The following is a 22,029-nucleotide window of genomic DNA, read 5'->3' as shown; positions in this document are numbered from 1 at the left end:
CATCAATGAACCCGATTACAGCGTTTTAAAGTTTCTTTACATGTATGCAGGGGGCCAAAAATATTATTATTTAAACCTAAGCCATGGGACTAGGATCAGTAATCCTATCTAGACACCTCAGTAGATGAACAAATGAACATAGTACCATACATATATAGAGTATGCTGCCAGATACAGTTCCAATTCAAACTGCATTCGTACTAGGAACTGCAACATGCACAGCTAGTTCAATATCGACCTAAGTGCGATCCCTAACTAGAATGAATGTGCAGTGTAGATTTGAATCGAATATTGGAATTATCGTATTTCTTGTCGTTTTTTCTTTCGTGTATGATATCTATTTCAATTTATTGGAATTATGTCGAACTTGTTTCTGTGGTGAGTTACATATAAAGCACGCTCTTATACTATCATTCTGACCTGTAGCTAATCCAAATACAATGAAAGTAATTGCAATAGACTTTATATTGCTTTTCTTAGTCCATACTTGAGATAAACGTTGTTCAAATCGATAACCCTCCCTTAGAAACTCAGCATAACTTCTTGCCAAGCCAAGGAACAAAATTGATGAGCCCATAGCAGTACCATAGAATACGAAGCTTGCTAAAATAAATAATTTAATAAACGAACCCCGTACCAAAAGTATAGAAAATGTGGTTTCAGTTAAATATTCTGAGATTTTGATATAATATAGATTTTAAAGTCTCAGGCTACCACTGTTGCCAAGTCCCTTTCAGAGTTACGACTGATTTTGTATCAGATAACAAATCATTAATTAGATGCAATTACCAACTAATATTTAAGTAAGGTTTAGATGTAAGTTTTGAAAATAGGTAATAAAAGTAGAATGGCGTTACTATTAGTTAGAGGACATTGCTTTGTCTGCAATAATGCCTATGTTCCTCGTGCTTTGCGGCGGATACCGGAAAATAACGACGAAAAAACCCAGATGGCGATTTGATACAGAGAAAGTATGAACAATATCCCGGCTGAGTTTAACGATGAGTCCCGTGTATGTATTAACTGTGACAGATTGCTAAATACAGAGTTGGAGGAGCTGCATCGCGATGATTGTATTGTTTTAAACGTTCTGAGGCAAAGGTCGAGCAATACTTGCATGATTTGCAACTCACCAGAAAACCATCCCCGGTTGAACCTCAATGCAAGAACAAAACAAACGTCTTCATTGAATTAAACATGTATGTACCCGCATCATCTCGATGTTGCGTTGGACACTTGGATATTTCCGGGTTACTACTTTTAGAATTGAAGCCCACGTTACTGTTTGTTAAACGACGTTATCGACTTGCAGGTCCTGAATTGAGTTCATCCCTACAAAAAAGGATGATTTTGACGTATTTAGAAAAAGATTTCAGTATCATATCTCCCGTAACAAAACAGCAATTTCAAGACATGTTGCAGTATTGTGTCCCGATTAACGACGGGTCTGACCGCTATGTCTCAGAAAAAAAAATATTGATGTTCTTGGTGAAAATGTGTCAAGGACTCTGATGATTTCCTAAAATTTATTTTCAAGTCTAGAGCCAACGTGAGTCGCGACATGAAAATAGTCAGGCAATCATTATTGATAAGATTTGTGATTTGTGGTTATAATGCCATTACTCGAGATGACTTCATTAATGCCCATATGACACCATTCGCTAATGAACTATACAACCCTAATACTAACAATCGACAAGCAATAGTTATTACTGATGCATCATATAGGAAAACCTATCAACTTAAAAATCTCTCAGAAAATCTTTTTCTTTTCATAAAAATCGTCATTTTTTTTTTTTTTTTTTTATGGGATAGGAGGCAAACGAGCAGACAGGTCGCCTGATGGTAAGCGATCACCGCCGCCCATGGACACCCGAAACACCAGAGGTGTTGGAGGTGCGTTGCCGGCCTTTAAGATGGGTGTACGCTCTTTTCTTGAAGATTTGAAGGTCGTATCGGTCCGGAAATACCGCAGGCGACAATTCATTCCACAGTTTAGCTGTGCGGGGCAGGAAGTTTCTGGAGAAACGCACAGTTGAGGACTGCCAGCCATCTAGATGATGACGATCATAGAACTTAATTTAGATAGAAGAAACAAATTCATATATTTGTATAGAGGCCGAGCGTGTCAAATTTTGTACTGAAGTTGATTCTTGCCTGTAATTTTAAATATGTCTCAGGCTCTTGATTGTTCATAATTTTTGTGTTGTTGCAATTGAATATCACGTAACGAGGCATTTTTTATGTTTTGGTTGACTTCAACTTACAAAAATTGATGCCCGAAAGCTGCAAGCTGCGAGTAAAGACGGACAACTCAGTGGATTTCACTGAGTTCATTTGACACGCTAAGTAGATACGTTTGCTTGATCTATGGTATATATGACATCTGTGATGACGATGGAAATGTTGTCGCGTAGGGCGATGGCGGAAAGAAGCGGTAGGGATTAATCCGAACAATTCCTCGGAGCACTCCCCGTTATACATGCGATAGAAAATGCAGAGCGAGGCCACATCTCTACGCAGCGCCAAGGGGTCAAGCCGATCGGAGATATGCTGGCAGTTGACAATTCGAGTCGCTCGTCGTTGGATGCGGTCCAGAGGGAGAAGCTGGTACTGAGGTGCCCCTGCCCATAGATGAGAACAGTACTCCATGTGTGGGCGAACCTGCGCCTTATAGAGCTGAAGGCGGTGGGCTGGAGTGAAATACTGTCTCGATCTATTGAGCACACCCAGCTTTAGTAAAACCCTGCCTAATAGTAGCCCCTGATGGATACATTTTAGATATACACGGACCCTATTTTTTAGACACCAGAAATAATGATGCGAGCATACTTGAAGTTGAGTTTGAATCGAACGATGATATGAGCCCAGTGTTGTCACATACAATTTGAACAAAATGGTAGACCAGGGTGAAAAAATAGGTAGAAACTGGTAGAATTAGAAACGAAAAATAGGTAGATCTACCTGTTTTAATACCATCTAAGGTAAGTCCAGTTTTAATGATTAAAAACCGGCCAAGTGCGAGTCGGGCTCGCGCACAAAGGGTTCCGTAGCAGCAAATATAATAAACTTATTATGTCAATTTATACACCTGCCAAAATTACAGTTAAATCAACCTATCTCAAAAACTATAAGAGATACTTTGATCAAACCAAAAATCGTTGAAAGAGTTAATTAGCATGCATCACCTCTATTTTTTTTAGAATTTTATACCCCGTAGTTATAAAAATAGAGGGGGGGGGACATACTTTTTACGACTTTGAGAGCTGATATCTCAAAAACCGTTCACTTTAAGAAAAATGTTTTTTAGAAAACTTTATATCATTTTAAAAGACCTTTCTATTGATACCCCACACGGGTATGTACATCGAAAAAAAAATTTTCATCCCTCAGTTACATGTATGGGGGGCCCCACCCCCAATTCTTTTTTTTACTATTTAGTGTCATAATTTTGTAGCGGTTCATACAACACATATTCCCATCAAATTTCATCACTGTAGTACTTATAGTTTCCGAGTAAATCGGCTGTGACAGACGGACAGACGGACAGACGGACAGACGGACAGACGGACAGACGGACATGACGAAACTATAAGGGTTCCGTTTTTGCCATTTTGGCTACGGAACCCTAAAAATGCTTCTAAACTATTAAAAATATATTTATTGGTTTACTTGGTGAGTTCTTTATGGTGTTTATATATGTTTTTGTTAAAATATTTTAAACACAAGCTAGCGTCTCCATTGTTCGCAATGAACCGCTTTGTATGAAGCAGCCCCTCTAACGTTTCCGTACATAATCTGTTCCTTTGACAAGTTTTCATCAGATTTATTGAAGAAAATAGCCTTTCTACATTGTCATATGCACTGCTATGAGGAATGTCATTGTCAAATGACACTGTCACTGTCACTACCAGGCTGTCAGTGTCAAAACTGTCAAACATCAAGACTTTCAAGCTGACTCACCCACAGATTATTCACTAAACACGTTCCGATTTAAGTAAAATGCTGTAATTATAAGACAGGTAAAACTTAATTTCGTAACACGCATGGAGAATTTTCTACAATAGTAATATTTTAGAAAATAGGTAGATTTAGGACCGAAATAGGTAGACAGGTAGACGGGAGGCAAAATAGGTAGATCTACCTATAAATAGGTAGATGTGACAACACTGTATGAGCCAATGGTTTCGAGATGTTGTGCGGCACTTGTGCCATATCTCCAAAATAAAGGCATGCACTGTAAAATGCCCGAAGTCCTTGAACGTGGACAGCAACAACTTTCAACAGCAACAGCCAACAAATCACGAATAATTACGAAGACAAGACGGATAGTTGAAGTCCGCAATGGCCATTTGAAGTCAATTTTTAAGTTTTTTGATGGTTTGATCCCAATGGCACACCTTAATCATCTAAACGACTTTCTGAAAATAGCTAGTGCTATAATTAACAGATATCATGGAGGATGCAACTGTCCCATTAGCCAGAAAGTTACTGAACAGGATTAATGATATTGATGTAATGCAAGCACGGGTGGCAGCTGGCGTTAATCTAGCTAGACGTAATGCTAATTGGAACCTCCTTAATGAAAATAATTTTCCGCAGTTTCCTAGGCTTGACATGGCGTATTTGAAGCGATTGACTATTGGTGTTTACCAAATTAATTTAAGCCCAGCTTACATAAAGGACAAAATGGATATGGATAATAACGATGTATTTGAGTTCGACGAACTAAATGAGCACGGCCTGATATGGATAGCGTTCCAAAACGAAATTCCGGAAGAAAAGCCTATCTTGGCATATTACTGTAAATGCAAAACCGGGGCCAAAACTATTGGTTGTTGTGCTCATGTAGCCAGTGTTGTATGGTACCTTTTGGTTATGCACGACATCAAGAAAACGTGAAATACCCAAGTACTGCATTATTAAACCACATACTTGACTGTGCGAACAGGAATGAACCCTTAATGAAACGGGGTTTAAAAGTGTACATGTGTATCTATGAAAATATGTAAATATATGTAGATAAGATTTAACGAGTAACACTATTTTTCTTTTAAGTATTTTATCCGTTATTAATAGGTTGTTTTGTCTGGTACAGTTTACTGTAAAAATATGGGTCCATTAAAATGCACAAAAATATGTTCTAATGATCTGTCGTTGTAATAAGAATTTCATAAAATATTTATGAACCGATTTATTTTGCACTTGAAAGACGCCAGAGGTGTCATATCACTGATATTACTGTCACTGTGACAAGGTGCGAATTAGTACTGCAGTCGATTTCCTTGGGGCACAAAAGCAGTCGTACCTCTGAAAGGGACTCGGCAACAGTGGTAGCCCCCATAGACACTTTTGTTCAGGACGTGCAAATCTATAATATATCAAAATCTCAGAATATTTAACTGAAACCTCATTTTCCATACTTTTGGTACGGGGTTCTTTGTTAATTCATGAACATTAGATTAAACATTAGTATAAAAAGTAAGACGTACAAAATGTTGCTAAAGTCAATTGACGAGTAATTAACTGAAACAAGCTAAATCCAGTTAAGACTATTTGCCCAACAATTGTGGCAGCGTAATACAAGGCATACGGTGACCACACATTGAATCTGAAAATATTAAAAAGAGAATCAGTAAGATTTCCCTAGAATGTTTTTCTTTTGTTACATGGAAAACCAACAGCGCTACATGTATGTAGTAATTACAATAAAAATACGAAGCCAATTTTAGATTGTTTATTAATAGCGATCTATTTGGACATAATAATATATATACACTGTGACCGTTAATAACCCGAAAGATTTAAGCTAACGATACTAGAGCCTAATTAGAGTATATAAAGTTATGTAACATATAGTCCAAAAACTCATAATTAAGGAGATATTAATTATTTACAACAAATCAGAAGTTAAAAAATCTCCAGTGTAACACACCCTAAGGGCGTGAGCATGACGTAGCCACCTACTTCTTTTACACGTAGACGCACTAACTGTATGGTTGTTAGCCAGTTTCATAAAGAAGTTTGGTATCTATCTACAAAAAGTTTTTACTACCGAAAATATTTTCATCACGAGATAAAAGGATAACATGCAACTAAAATACAGTGTAGTGTATTAAAAATAAATAAATAAATAATATTAAGCCGAATAATTATAATATATTATCATACACACTTCAATCTCAAGTAGCTTTTTTGTTATCACTGAGAATAGAGATAAGTAATTTGGTTTGTTCTGTTCTAAGTCGCGAGAGTGGTTCTTCTTATAACTGGCTAGTTTGAAATTGATTGTCACTAAAATACAAATGATAAGTAATTGTCACGCAAGATAAAATAACATTGAATATTTTATTGACTGTAATAAATAATATTCGCTATGCCGCATTATCCTTCGGCTCATTTAGCAGATATCCACTTTGTGTACGGATTTTGTGATGGGAACTCGCTCCAGGCAGTCGCCGAATACCGAAGACGATACCCAAACCGTCGTATAACGGTATAACCTCACCATTCGACTTTTGCGGATGTCCATCGACAGTTTCGCGAAAAAGGGCTTGGAAAAGTTCACAGAGAAAGGGCTAAAAATCTAGATGAACAAGCAGAGAACAGAATAATGAACATCATAACAGAAGACCCATTGACCTTTGTCATCAAGAGCTGTAATGTAAGCAAGAATGGTCAATGTTAACTATCAGTTCGTATTAAGGCTATAGAAAAGGTACGGCCTGCATCCTTTTCACTACAGGAAAGTACACGGATTAACTTGAATTAATTATGTTAACTTGAATCATGAAATCCGTTCAAGATTGAATATTTGTGCTGAAAACGGCACACGCAACGGCAAACGGTACACATTTTGAAAATCTAATTCATTAAATTATCTACTCGTAATAAAAATGCGTAACTGTTTCATGTTGTTGTTTATTTTACTGTAGGTACAGGTTAGCATGATCGCTGTTACAACAAAGTCCCTTTCCTGTATGAGGTAAGAGGTAAGTATGATGTAAAAAATAAGTGGTATGATTTCCTTCGAATATTATCATGCCTAACAATTTATGGTTGTGATTGTTAGTCAAAAAAAAGATACCTAAGACACAAAGTTTTGTTATTGTGAAGGTTGAATATGCAATCGACTCATGCTTGACCAAGTTTAAGTTTGGAACCTCAGTTGTCTATGTGCAGACTTTTGAGTTTTCAAACGACACTCTTTTGACAGGACTCATGATGTAAACATGTTTGTGTAAATATATATTAATAAATTATAAATAAATAACGTTCGGATAATCCAAAGTGCCTTCCTATTGTTCCAAGGACCTCCTGTGGGAATTACCACAGGTTATGGCCCATACGCAACATTAAGGAACATTGTGTTTAAAGCTAGGAAGTGTTTGTATTTTTTCAGCATTATTTAGTCAGCTTTCGTACGGCGAGAATAACGTTAGCAACCACAGTTGTTGACAACATAACCTTAGCAACGAGAGTAACATCATAGTTAAAGAAAAACCGTAAGTAAACTACATCATGGACAGCAAGGACAACATAAAGACTTTGAAATTAAATACGAATTATTCTAATTGGAGAAAACTAGCTAAATTATTTCTGGATGCAAAAGGAATTGGAGCCGATGATAAAGGTAAAGACGCAAAAGCTAAATACTATATTTTAAATTCAATAGATGAAAATATTTTACATTATGTGATTAATTGCTCAACCACAAAGGATATTTTTGAAAAATTAGATATTGTCTTCAATTACAAAGTGGAAAAAGACAGTCACCTCAGAGTTATAGAATTTTATAACTACAAATTTACTGGAGATATACTTCAAGATATTAGCAAATTGCAAAATATGTGTTTTGAACTAGAATCTACCGCAAATAAAATAAATGATGACATGCTTATACAAAAGATTTTGACCATTTTACCTTCAACATTAAATTACTTCAGGACTGTATGGGAGGTAACTCCGAAGTCTGACCAAACCATACATACTTTGATCGAACGAATTCAAAAAGAACTTAAGCTTGTTGAAAATAATTATTCAATAGTAGTCAATTCAGATATAAATCACCAAACAGAGGAAGCAATGAAAAGCAATGAAAGAATTTGTTTTAATTGTAACCAACGAGGGCATATTGCGAGATTCTGTAATAATAAAAAATGCACTATATGCAATAAAAGTGGCCACACTTCCAGTGAATGTTTTTCTACAAAGGTATGTAGGAAATGTAACAGGAAGGGACACATTGAAAAATTTTGTCGCACTTTTAGTCTGGTGAGTGAACAACTGAAGCATACAACTAGTATTAGAGCCATTATTGATTCGGGTGCATCCTCTCACATGTTCTATAATAATGATGTCATTAACTCCACAGAAAATGTAAATGTAGAAATAAGATGTGCTAATGCAGAGAACCTCGTCGCACAAGCCATAGGTACAGTAAAAACAAATGGTTTTGAACTGGAAGATGTACTACATGTTCCTGCAATTTCTAGAAACCTGATATCTGTAAGTTCAATCACTGATCATGCAGCTTCTGTACTCTTCGTTGGAAACAAGGTAACTGTAAAGAAATATAATTGCATTATTCTTACGGGATATAAAACTAGAAACGGTCTTTATGAAACAACAATTTTCTGCTAACACTGTTCGCGAGGTTTTGCTTTCTGAGAACGCCGATATTTGGCATCGTCGGCTAGTTCACGTATCGGATGTGCCGCGTCTAGCTAAACTGGTGAACGGTATCAAAATTGGGGGGAACATAAAGAAAACTTTTGTGAAATATGCATTAAAGCAAAAATGACTAGAAAACCTTTCAAAAATAATAGAATTAAAGCAAAATTTCCTTTAGAAATTATCCATACGGACATTTGCGGTCCGATAGAAATTCCCACTTGGGATAATAAAAAATATTTTATTACTTTTTTGGATGACTTTACACATTTTTGTGTTGTCTACTTAATTACTTTTAAAAGTGAAGCCTTTGATAAAATAAAACAGTTTGTGACTTTAGCGGAGAACCATTTCAATACAAAAGTTAGGAAAATCAGATGCGACAACGGAAAAGAATACTCGAACAATAACCTAATGTCTTGGTGCAGCTCTAAGGGCATAATTATGGATCTAACAATACCCTACACTCCTCAATTAAATGGAAAAGCAGAGCGATTAAATAGAACCTTGTTAGAACGAACGAGAGCATTACTATTCGATGGTCGAGTTCCAAATTATCTATGGGGTGAAGCTCTTATAACTGCAAGTTTCTTAATCAATAGAAGTCCTACCGAAGGCAAAGACAAAACTCCAGCAGAGATGTGGTTTGGCATCAAACCTGATGTATCACATGTAAGACGTTTTGGTTCAACAACTTATTATAAAATAAACTCTGGTGTACGAAAGCTAGATGTCAGATGCAAAAGGGAATCCTGATTGGCTATATCAGGAATGGTTACAAAATATGGGTGGATGAAACAAAAACAATTGTAAGAGCGAGGGATGTAAGAATAAATGAAGATGAGCAAGGTATATATACAAATGAAGAAAATGATGAAACTATTAGAGGTCTTTGGACAATCGACGAAGAAACTGAAGAGACAGTTAGAGAAGGCACAACACAAAATGAAGATCAAATAAACAGGCAGGAAGAAAATCAGGTCAGAAGAGTCAACAGTAATGAAGGTCGAGAAGGAGATACATTAAGAAGAATTGAAACAAGTAGCAATGGAGAGGAGGGTCGAGAAAGAGGTACATCAAGAAGAGTTGGAGGAAGTAGTAATATAGAGAAGAGTCGAGAAGGTGATATGTTAAAAAGAAAAGTAAGAAGTAGAAATGCAGAGAATGTTCGAGAAGGTGTTATTCATTTAAGAAGATTAGGAAGCGAAACAAGTGAAGATGAAACAAAAGATGAAACAAAAGAAGATGAAACAAAAGAAGATGAAACAAAAGAAGATGAAACAAAAGAAGGTGAAACAAAAGAAGGTGAAACAAAAGAAGACGAAACAAATGAAAGCGAAACAAATGAAGGCGAAATAAATGAAGGCGAAACAAATGAAGATAAAACAAAAGACAATAATGAAACAAATGAAATAGAAACAATTGAAGAAGAAGAAGAAAATAATGAAGTATTTTATGATGGGAATGAAGAATTTTTTGATAATGAAGAAGTTGAAAATCGAGTTGGAAGTATTGAAAATCAAAATATTGATAGTGATGTTAATCAAAATAGAAGAGTTCAACCTGCTAGAGACCGCAGATTACCTGATAGATATAAAGATTATTTAATGAATTATGATACTGAAGCTTCAATGTTAACTTACGAGGAGGCAATAGAATCAAAAGAAAAGGATAAATGGAAAAAGGCAATAAAAGAAGAAATTAAATCACTTGAAGAAAATAAGACGTGGTCATTTGTGGATGAACAGGAAGCAAAAGGAAGAAAATTAGTTACTAGCAAGTGGATTTTTACAGTAAAGTCTGATGGCAGATATAAAGCCAGACTAGTTGCAAGAGGCTTTCAACAAAAGTACAAAATAGATTATGACGAGACGTACAGTCCGGTAGTTAATAGTACGTCTTTAAGAATCTTACTATCTATTGCAGCGGCAAAAGGGTTAAAAATAAAACAGTTTGATGTGAAGACAGCCTTTTTACATGGAGACTTGAAAGAATGTATATACATGAAGGTACCCAAAGGCTATAGCAACAAAGAAGGCAAAGTATGCAAACTAAACAAGAGCTTATACGGTCTGAAACAAGCTCCACTAATGTGGAATATTAAGTTTACAGAGTTCTTAATAAAGATGGGGTTCAAGCAGATGAAACTTGATCAATGCATTTTTGTTATGGAGGGTGAAAGAAAGATTATTCTTGCGGTATATGTCGATGATGGATTAGTTCTTGGAGAGAAAGAAGAAGATCTAGTGTACATAATAGAAAGAATTAGAAAGGCTTTTGAACTAAGAGTCTTAGATGAAGTCACCAATTACATTGGTTTGGACATTAAGCAAGATGAAAATGGGATTAAAATTTTTCAGAAAACATACAGTGAGAAAATCATTAAGAAATTTAACCTAAACAATGCCAAAGAATGTAAATGTCCAACAATTCTGATAGAACAGCATCCGTCAGTAAAGGTTGATACTAAGTCTCATGAGCTTTACCGAGAGATGATAGGGTCATTGTTATATCTTTCGAATAAAACGCGACCAGACATTAGTTTTCAAGTGGGTTATTGTTCGAGGCATCAAAATTCTCCAAATTTAAATGATTTGAATAATGCTAAGACAATTTTGCGATTCCTGAAAGGCTCAACAGAAAAAGGGATTCACTTTAATAAAGATGATAAAGTACTCAGGGGTTATTGTGATTCGGATTTCGCGGGAGATCCAGACACTAGGCGCAGCACTTCTGGTTTTGTGATTTGGCTGAATGGTGGACCAGTGGCATGGAGCTCAAGAAAACAATCAGTAGTCGCACTGAGCAGCACAGAAGCAGAATTCATAGCAGCAGCAGAATGTTGTAAAGAACTACTATTTATAAGGGATCTGATTTTTGAGATAACCAAGGAAAAACTAGAAGTTGAGATGAGAGTAGATAATCAATCTGCAATTTGGCTTATGAAAAAAGGAATCATGGGGAGAAGAAGCAAACACATAGACGTAAAATACTATTACCTAAAAGAGAAAATTGACGAAAATCAGATTACAGTTAAATACTGTCCGACGGGATCACAGCTGGCTGATATACTAACTAAAAGTTTACCGGCTGTAAAGTTTGAAAAATGTCAACGAAGATTAGTGTTTTAGTGATATTGTGGCTAAAATGAGTCATTGAGTGTAGTATAAGTGCGGGCTAAAGTAAACGTTAATTATTTTTCGGCACATGTCGGGGTTTGTTTATAATTATCGTAGTATGTAAGTTTTTTATAGGGTGTGTAAAAATAATACAGGAATGTGTATTGAAAGAAAACTTAAGGATTCTGGAAACATGAAATAAAGTTAGAATTAAGGGGGTGCTTAATAATGATTCACTTAAGGGGTGTAAGTGTACTAATGGTAAGTGAATCAATATAAAAGCAACCAACAAACAACTTGAAAAAAAAAAGAGTAAAACCACACATTCATTTAATAGTCATTATTTACACAGTGTTCTGAAGTTATCCTTAAGTATTTTTTCTAAATTTTATTTATTCCAAATATTATTATAATTTTTAGTATTTTAGTATTTGTTTAGAGAAGGGAAGGATACGTAATTTTATAATCGAATATGTATTTGGCAATTAGTAATGATGTATCGAGCTGTGGTGAATAAAGATAAGTATGAGTCGAGAGGTGGAATAAATAAGGGAGATAGATGTAGTTAATTTATATATTAGTAGTGATGTATCGAGTGGGAGAATAAAGATAAATATAAAGCGAGAAGTAGAATAATTAACTGTTTATTTATATATTTGTAGCGATGTATCGAGTGGGAGAATAAAGAATAATATGAGGCGAGAAGCTGAATAATTAACTACTTATTTATATATTAGTAGTGATGTGTCGATTAGTGGGAGTTTATATTATATGAGAGTACATGTAGATATGTACTAATTAATATTTGATGATAATGTTTTTTGAAACCTTTTGTTTTTTGGTAAACTAATGTGATGAAATTTTTTGAAATATTGTTCTGGAAATGAGATTGTGGCCTTTTAAATAAAAGTTGTGAAGTATTAGATAAAAGTTGTAAAGTATGTACTAACGCTTCAAGCAGAGTCGATTGAGGGGGTGTGTTATTGTGAAGGTTGAATATGCAATCGACTCATGCTTGACCAAGTTTAAGTTTGGAACCTCAGTTGTCTATGTGCAGACTTTTGAGTTTTCAAACGACACTCTTTTGACAGGACTCATGATGTAAACATGTTTGTGTAAATATATATTAATAAATTATAAATAAATAACGTTCGGATAATCCAAAGTGCCTTCCTATTGTTCCAAGGACCTCCTGTGGGAATTACCACAAGTTTCAATAATAATGTAAGAGCACTTTAATGTCGTAGCACCTAATAAAGTTTGGATACATAAGTATTTTGTGGTATTTTGTGGTGCCAATAAATAAAAATAATTTCAACACAAACATCGTGCTAGACATAACTTGACACTTCTTGTCATTCATGGAATACAAGTCACGCCATTCGCCTTTCGTCGTATGATTTCGGAGCGATTCGTGAAGTGTCATGCTCGCTCTCTGTTCTTCAACTTGAGATTCCCACCTAAAGGCTTGTTCATAAAGAAGCGGGCAATTAATAAGATTTAATTCGTACTGAAATAGTAATTTAATTAAGACACATAATTAGACCCATGTTGATATAATATTATTTACTTGTACTGTCGTCAAAAATATGTGGTTTAAATCTTTAGGGTTATTAACGGTCACGGTGTATATGTCGTAAGTACTTAGTTACTTGTACACATTTTCACAATCGAGAAAAGCCAATTTGTGTTTAAGAAAACGATCTTTCAACCAGGCTTCCTCGTCCATCGCCACGCAAACAAGTCGCACTCAGGTGTCGACGCCATGAGCGCATTCTTTTTTTGTTTTAATAAATAAATATTGGGGACACCTTACACAGATCAACTTAGCCACAAACTAAGCAAAGCTTGTACTATGGGTGCTAAGCGACGATATACATACTTAAATAGATAAATACATACTTATATACATAGAATACATCCATGACTCAGGAACAAATATCTATGCTCATTACACAAATAAATGCCTTTACCGGGATTCGAACCCAGAACCGCGGCATTGAGCTGTGAGAGGGCGCGGGGCAGCAGCAAGTTACTGTAAGTACGATACGGTACGCGTCTGCGGCATAGCCAACAGGTCGCGTCGTCAAGGTCTGAGTGCTATCCTCGGAACATCGGGAACAAATAGCCGTACGAGACGCACTAATACAAGCTCAGGACAGTCCACCTCACCGCGTAAGGCTCGACATGCTGTAATCATGAGCTGAAAATTCCGCCCGGTCTCCAAGGAGTTATACCCAAGAGAGCCAAAGAGATACTTGGGAGGGTAGAGATACGGGTAGAACCCGAAGACTTTTTTTTATAAAAGAGCCTTAAAAATACTTTCTGCGCCTTCTTGAGCAGTCAATAAGGCAGTTTACTCTTTATTAGGCATTGTAAACTATTTTTATGGCCAAAGGGTCTTGAAAACAGCGTAGGTTTCGGATTACAAAACCCAGCCTACGGAAACAGCTCGTCGCCAGAGAAGAAATATGCTAGTGGAAAATGAGCCGCGTATCAAACATAACCAGTGATCGGTTTTTTGGATTCACCCTCGCGGGATATCAAGTAGAAAAGTTAATATTGATACGACGAAATTATCTCTAAGGAACTTTTTACTCTTACATGGCAACCAGTTGAGACAAAAATTTCTATTCTTTTCCTAATCTCTACACTCTATTAAGCAAAATATATTAGAACCTCCACAAAGTATTACCTCTATCATGATATTCATGATGGAAAAAATACTTCAAAATCTTGACATTGACATTTCATTATTTTCTTTGGATTTCAGTTCTAATTATTTGCTTCTAAGGATTGCATAAATAAATAGTACTAGCTGTATAATTTATACCATAATATTAGGTCACAGGTTATCGTATAAGTGCAAATACATAGATCTTATAGCTCATTTGCCTTTTCTAACAACATTAAGCCCGGATTCCCGGTGCATATCCATACTGACATAATGATTGAGGTCGTTCACCCCATGTCGAATCCAAAAAACCGATCACTGAACATAACGCCCAGATCCTTGACAGAGAAGACACAATTATCGGGCTCCGTTCCTAACATATATTGAAAATATAGAGCGGTGTGAGAGCGGCTGAATGTACACACACAACGGTTGGGTTAAAATGAAGTTTGTTTTCCATACTCCACCGAAATACCAAGTCGATGTCATCCTGTAACGCCCCGCAATCGGCTCTTTGCTCTAGGCCGTATACCAACTTAAGGTCATCCGCATACAACAGACATTGAGCCGCCCGAAAAACCGATTTGAGATAGTTGATCATGATACCGAAAATCAGAGGCCCTAAAATGAAGCCTCGACTGACGCCAAGAGTCGAGACAGGACAACCATGTCAGCCGAACTGTTGTCGATCACGCAGATCGAAATCGAGGACATCGACTTGAATACCTCTATCAAGATGCGCAGCAATTGTCCGTCAGTATCAACAGATTCGTGTTAACTGAGCGAGTAGGCCGAAAGCCATGCATGCATGCCAAAGCAAAAAGGATCGAACCTGTGAAGACAGAGTTCTGTGAAGGCCTCAAGATTTGGCCTCAAACAGCTTGCCAAGGGTGAGAAGAACGGCGATTGGTCTATAATTCTCAACGACGGAAGTGCCACTCGCTTTCGAGATCGGTCTCACTCTAGACACCTTCCAACGTCGAGGATATTATGAACCAGAAGATAGCGCCAGATGCAGAATACACTGTATCGAGAACTTCAAGAAATCCTTGCAGCCCTTTACAATATACACCAGTAAGTTGTCAGGTCCAACGGAGCTATTAGCCTTGAGGCGTTTTATCCCAACTTCAACCGCTTGCAATGAAATTGATTTGATTTCATTGCATTTACCGCTAGGCTTCCTAAATCCATTTTCTACCAAGCTTGGGTCAAGAAGCTAAATATTTGGTAAAAAAACTTCAGAGCTTGTCAAAAGCACTAGCCACGTAATAAAGTATACCTAATGTAACCTTATGTAGGTAGGTAAAACAAAAGCTCACACAAATGCAACATTTCCTGTCGTTACTACGCTACCATAACCATTCAACAACTTCATCCGTCAAACGTTACTAATCTGACTGCAGCTTACAAAGTGGCAATGCTGAAATATTTACCTATATTTATAAGGTGTTTGCGCCTTAATTCAAAACCTCTTTTAACATATTACGGCCTCCTTGTCGGGTGTTGTTGACGGATATAAAGAAATAAAGTGACAGTAAGTCAGTGTCACGACAGAAAGAAAAACCGGACAAGAGCGTGTCGGGCCACGCTCAGTGTAAAAAGTTTTTCGTATTTTTTTCAAAAACGACTGAACCTATCAAGTTCAAAACAATTTTCCTAGAAAGCCTTTATAAAGTTCTACTTTTGTGATTTTTTTCATATTTTTTAAACATATGGTTCAAAAGTTATTTTTTTCCTTTAGGAGCGATTATTTTCGAAAATATTAGTATTATCAAAAAACGATCTTAGTAAACCCTTATTCATTTTTAAATACCTATCCAACAATATATCACACGTTAGGGTTGGAATGAAAAAAAAATCAGCCCCCACTTTACAAAGTTACTGAGATTATCCGCGGACGGACGGACGGACGGACGGACGGACGGACGGACGGACGGACGGACGGACGGACACGACGGAGACGGACAGACAGACATGGCGAAACTATAAGGGTTCCTATTATCGTATCATCATACATGTGTTGCCAAGATTAATAAAATTCATTTATATAATTAAAGGGGATCCTCAAAGTAAATAAAATACATTCAAATAAACAACCTAAGTACCGATATCAGTGAGGACACTCGTCAAGGAGGGAACCAGTGACCAATATAATATATTCGGTAAGTTATTCCGCAGCCCCATAAGGCGTAGCCATGTTTTGCAATATACTTTTTGATAAATTTGAGGTGAAACGTTAGGTGAACGTCTTTAAAAACCTCTACGTGGTTCTCAATAGTGGTAGATCACATCACGTTTTACGTCAACAATTGCGGCTATGGCCCTGAGGCAGCCAGCCTATTTTTTTTTTTAATACAAATAGGATAATATACATATTTCAATACGTGACTAATGAGACCTTAGAAAATTAATATTAATTAAATGGAACAAGACACAACAGCAGTAGTAGGTACTTGTACTTCAGTCCCAGAACGCAAATATGTTTCGATAAATACCTCAGCTTATGAATGGCGCCTTGATCCAAAGCTTCAACTGGAAAAAATCCTGCCCATCTGCAGAGACGCATCGGATGCTGCAGGTATATATGCATAACACAACCTGCATTGTTATAATTTATAGCCTTATTCATAATTTCAGCTTACAAAATTATATTCAGTATGTAAGTAATTTGTTCACCAATTTTTCGATACCCAACAGTTAGTGTGTACATTAATTCTGTAATATCATGTTTCAGGTCTGATTTACAAACTCTACAGCTATTTACTCTAACAGCATTTTCAACAGTGTTGATTTTTTAAGTGAAAACAGATATTATCTTTAGTGACACATCGGGGACAAGCTATAGAATCAACATTTGGTTTGTGATTCATGTAAACACTACAGTAAATAAATACAGTGACCATGAATACTAGAAAAAATAGGTATAACATGAAATGACAATTGCAGGCAAAGTCATTATAATGGCTAATGGCTATTTTACTCGTATCTCGCATCTATTTTGTTATTAGTTAAACACAATACGTCCAGTTATACTACATATGAGAATATACAATTTATAATTATAATACTTGTAATAGTAATCCTGGTATCCACGGTCTATGTAAACCGTTTTACATGTTTTTTTCTGATGATGACGTTGTCCTAAGTATTATTAATTATTCTGTGGCGTTGTGTCAGAATTTGACGTTTAGAAACAAATGACTCGAGCATTGCTGGCTTAGGTGGGGAAATTGCTATGAAATTCCATTACATATCATCCTCACTCAATGAACCAGATACGTAGTACTTCCCGCCCTAATTTGATGTACGTAATGACAAAACTTCTATGCAAGTTTGAGAAAAAATATTTACTTATTACATATTTATATTAACCCTTAATTTGGCAGAGACTCTGGTGACATAAATTTTCCGATTTTACTTAATACATTGAATAACAGGTATTTTTAAAGCGTCCGAAAAATATTTAAAAAAATCTAGATTTATTAGTTTTGGAAAAAAAATATGTCCGCCACAGCGGACTCTGCCAAATATTGGGATAAATTAATATGTCCGCTGAGGCGGACACTGCCAAACATACGGTCATTTAAACAAGTATTTCTTAACATATATTTATTTTAAAAATTAACAAATATAATAATTTTGTATGAAAATCAAACTGACACATATTTATAGTCAAATATGATTATTTTAACTTTTTTCCGACTTTTTGGCCAGGTTGCACAGGCCGTGATCACGACAGACTGATGTGACAGTGATGTCCCAGCTAAATGTCGTCGAAGATGTAAACAACACAAAACTACCCGAAATTATTTATATCAATGTTCGGGGCAGACAAAGAAATTATAAATTTTGATCTACCCGGTTTTCTTTAATGTTTATTGCCCCTCGCGCGACATGTAACATTCACAATATCCGCGCACTACGTATACCTAAAAGTGCCAAAATTTTAACTGCTTGGTCCAGCACCACACGCTGTTGGATTAAATAAAAAATCTAAGCATAAAAGCAGGCCACCAAAACAAGAAAATCAAAATAATAAACAAAACAATATAATAATTTGTTACAACACGTGTCACCGCAACATTGGCATAGTCCGCCACGGCGGACAAATCGTATTTAGTATATATTTGGCACTGTCCGGTGCGGCGGACAACTTGTTTAGATGATGATTATGAGTATTAGAAATTGAGAAATAAATTGAAAACATAACCACTTGCAACTATTATGTAATATATTTTATTATTTATACAACAGAAATACCCTGTTCTTACAAAAACCAAAAGAAAAACGCATAAATATTTTGCTAAAAACAGTTGACTTCTGATGCGGTGCCATCTTGACGAGTAACTGTCAAACGAGTGTTGACAGTGGTCAAATAGTATTTTTATACAAAGCATGTATCATAAAAGAGTCTCTTTCCATATGTTAAATTAAATAAAATTCTACCTAAAAAGCGAAATATTTTTTTTTATCACCTGTCCGTCCCACCGGACTTTGCCAAATTAAGGGTTAATGAGACATCTAGTATCAATGAGATGCTTCGCCAGCTCCAGTATTATTTTCAGTCCAAGTGGTGCTTTTTTACGCACTAGTACGAGAAGTGGTAAATTTTTTGTCAGTGGTAAACTTCGGAGGGCCATCTGTACTGAAAAACGTCTCGCGATACACGTGCGAAAAGGAATTTTAATTTATATTTTTAATTTATATCAACGTAGTGATTTTTTTCACTTCAACCATAAGGTGTGATATATTGCTGGATAGGTATTTAAAAATGAATAGGGTTTTATTAAAATCTTTTTTTGATAATGTTAATATATTCGGACATAATCGCTCCAGAAGTCCCCCTCCCCCCTCTAACTTTTGAACCATAACTTTAAAAATATGAAGAAATATCCCAAAAGTAGCACTTTATAAAGGCTTTCTAGGAAAATTATTTTGAACTTGATGGGTAGTAATTTTCAATAACTGTTCTAGTTATTGAAAAATTGTACAAAATCATTTCTGAACTAAGTTTGTAATTTAACCGTATATCCTTATTTACATATTTTATTACCTTGAACCTCGGAGCCTAGAACGTATTTTCTTTCAAATAAAAAAAGTATTATTTTATTAAAATCGGTTCACGCAATTTAAAATTACCGCCGAAAACCCAACATACATAACTCATCTAGTTTGTATCAAATTAGTAACCCGATTTCCCAAGAGATGGCACTGTATCTTGGCTGAATTGATGTGGTCGGGATGGATATGCGATGCGCTATTATTGGCTGGGTGCACGGTGACAGCGTCACCTAGCGGTTACAACTACTACGGCGGACTTTGAAACGCCAAATGGCTTTCTGTCAATACGAAGAATAAGTAAATAAACAAATAATTTTAATGAAATAGCGTAATGTTTAATTCGATCATATAAATCTATAGTGTCGATAATAACTCACCTTTTTAAACTCCGTCTAAAATGACACAATCAATAAATTTCAGGTAAGCACAAACGGAGTTTCTCAAGGTTGAGTTCACGAAATGTAAATAAAGAAGTAAACCGATTTTAGGTAATAACGCATTTCATATATAGGTATTGGAGAGGATTATTTATGCCTGTAGTGTCGTTATAATGCAGAATTTTTGTCTTTTTAAAAGTATGTTGTTTTAAAAGTATGTTAGTTTACTTACTTTTTCCTCTTACAGCGATTATCTATTTCATTTGTTGGTCTGGTTTCTAATTTGCTTGTGAATATTTATAAAATTTGTGATCACTGTTTTTCCCAGTGTTCGTACAGTTAACTACGTATCATGTATCGTGACGCATATTTATTTATTTTTACTGTAAATGTACGGATACGTGACAAGTGATGACTGTATAAAGTGACAGTTGGTCTGCCGAGGGTTCCTTTTTTGGCCACGGTGCGCGCTGCGATCGATTCGTGGTTCTCCCACCACCTACTTCGCACCCAGCTAATTTAATTGTCGAATTGTTTGTTAACTTTTAAGTCAGCAGTTTTCAAAAAGTTCATACAAAAATTAAGAAAACGTTAAACCATTTGTTTTTATTCCTATATTTCTTATTTTGTTACCAAGATTTATTTGATGAATAGAATTTTTTGTGAGTTTTATTTCAGCATGAAGGTTCTCTAGTATCTATATTTTCTAAATTATTACTATCACCTGTATATATCTTATGAAAGTCGACTTATATTACTAAATGTTGGTAACAAAATAGGATCAATTAAAATTTGCTTACGTGGCTATGTACAAAGTTTTTGGGAACTGCTCAAGTGAGTACACTTATTGTGCCGGACGGGAAACTACCCATATAACCATAATCGGTAGCCGTTCCTACGCAAATCGTCCTATTTTGTGTACACACAGGTCTTCGGGTCTCAATGCTTAGTCGCAGTACGGTCGACGTTTAGTCGCGGGGTCGCGGCGACCCAAATGGGGACGATTGGTAACAGGCACAAATTGTCACAGAAGTGACAGAACGTGCACACATTGTTACCGTTTGGCGACTACTTTCCCAAAATCATTCGTTCATTTCATTCTTTTCAAATGGCGACTGTCAGAGACGTCAAAGTAAAAAAGAAATAAAATCATTTGACATTAAAATGTAATGGCGTAAGAATTTGTTAAAGATAAATATTGTTTGCATTTGTAATATAATGTGGGCTAATTACCATGGCCAATTAAATTGCTCGAGTGATTTCATAAAATAAGTCTAAATTTAACAACGCGCCATCAATTTACCTCAGTTTAACCAGTAATAATATTATTGACTACTCGGTGTTTGCGTAGTTTGGTGAAGTTTTAGTGCTCCGGTGCATATACTATATTGAAATAATAAAAATAATGCCTAGAAAACCAATAAAGTTGTTAAAATATGGATTAAGACTGGGTAATATTCCATGTAAAAAACAGTCGCCAAACGGTCACCAAACGGTCAACAAACGGTCGCAAAATGGTCGCGGCGTACACGCGTGACTGAAAGCAATGAATATTTATTATATTTACAAAATGGCTTCTTGTATTCATTTTTTCCAGGTATCCTCAAACTTTATAAACAATTAAATATGCCGTCGTGCTCAGTTGTCCTCACTAAAGAAGATTAAAAAAAAAATTGTAACGTGCGTACCGAGCTGCTGGGTTGTAGTTGTAAAGGATCGGGGATCATATTATTATGGTCTTCTATAGAGCAACTAGTATTTTGCGGCATTTCACAATTGACACTTGTGGAAGTAGTCGTCATTAATATTACTATCAAAATTAATTTCAGCGATCTGTACTTCTTTTGTCAAGATTTTTGTAGAGATAAGTGTCCACAAATTTGTAATGTTAAAGAGACATAAATAAAACGTAGTAGAGTAAATAATGTGTTTTTTTTTTGTAACCCAAACAAAATACTTGTAGATACGAGTGCGGAAAAGAGGAAAATCGATACGAGTAGCGATACATTAATACACGAACGAAGGGAGTGTTTTAAATCGACACGAGTTGTGAATGTCCTTTTCGCACGAGTATCGTACGACGATTTTCAGTACCTAAATCTAAGCTAAGAGTTTCGACCAGACA

The sequence above is a fragment of the Leguminivora glycinivorella genome, chromosome Z (genome assembly GCF_023078275.1).
Source record: "Leguminivora glycinivorella isolate SPB_JAAS2020 chromosome Z, LegGlyc_1.1, whole genome shotgun sequence".
Taxonomy (NCBI): Eukaryota; Metazoa; Arthropoda; class Insecta; order Lepidoptera; family Tortricidae; genus Leguminivora; species Leguminivora glycinivorella.
The sequence above is the reverse complement of the archived record's forward strand: the minus strand, read 5'-3'. Positions refer to the sequence as shown.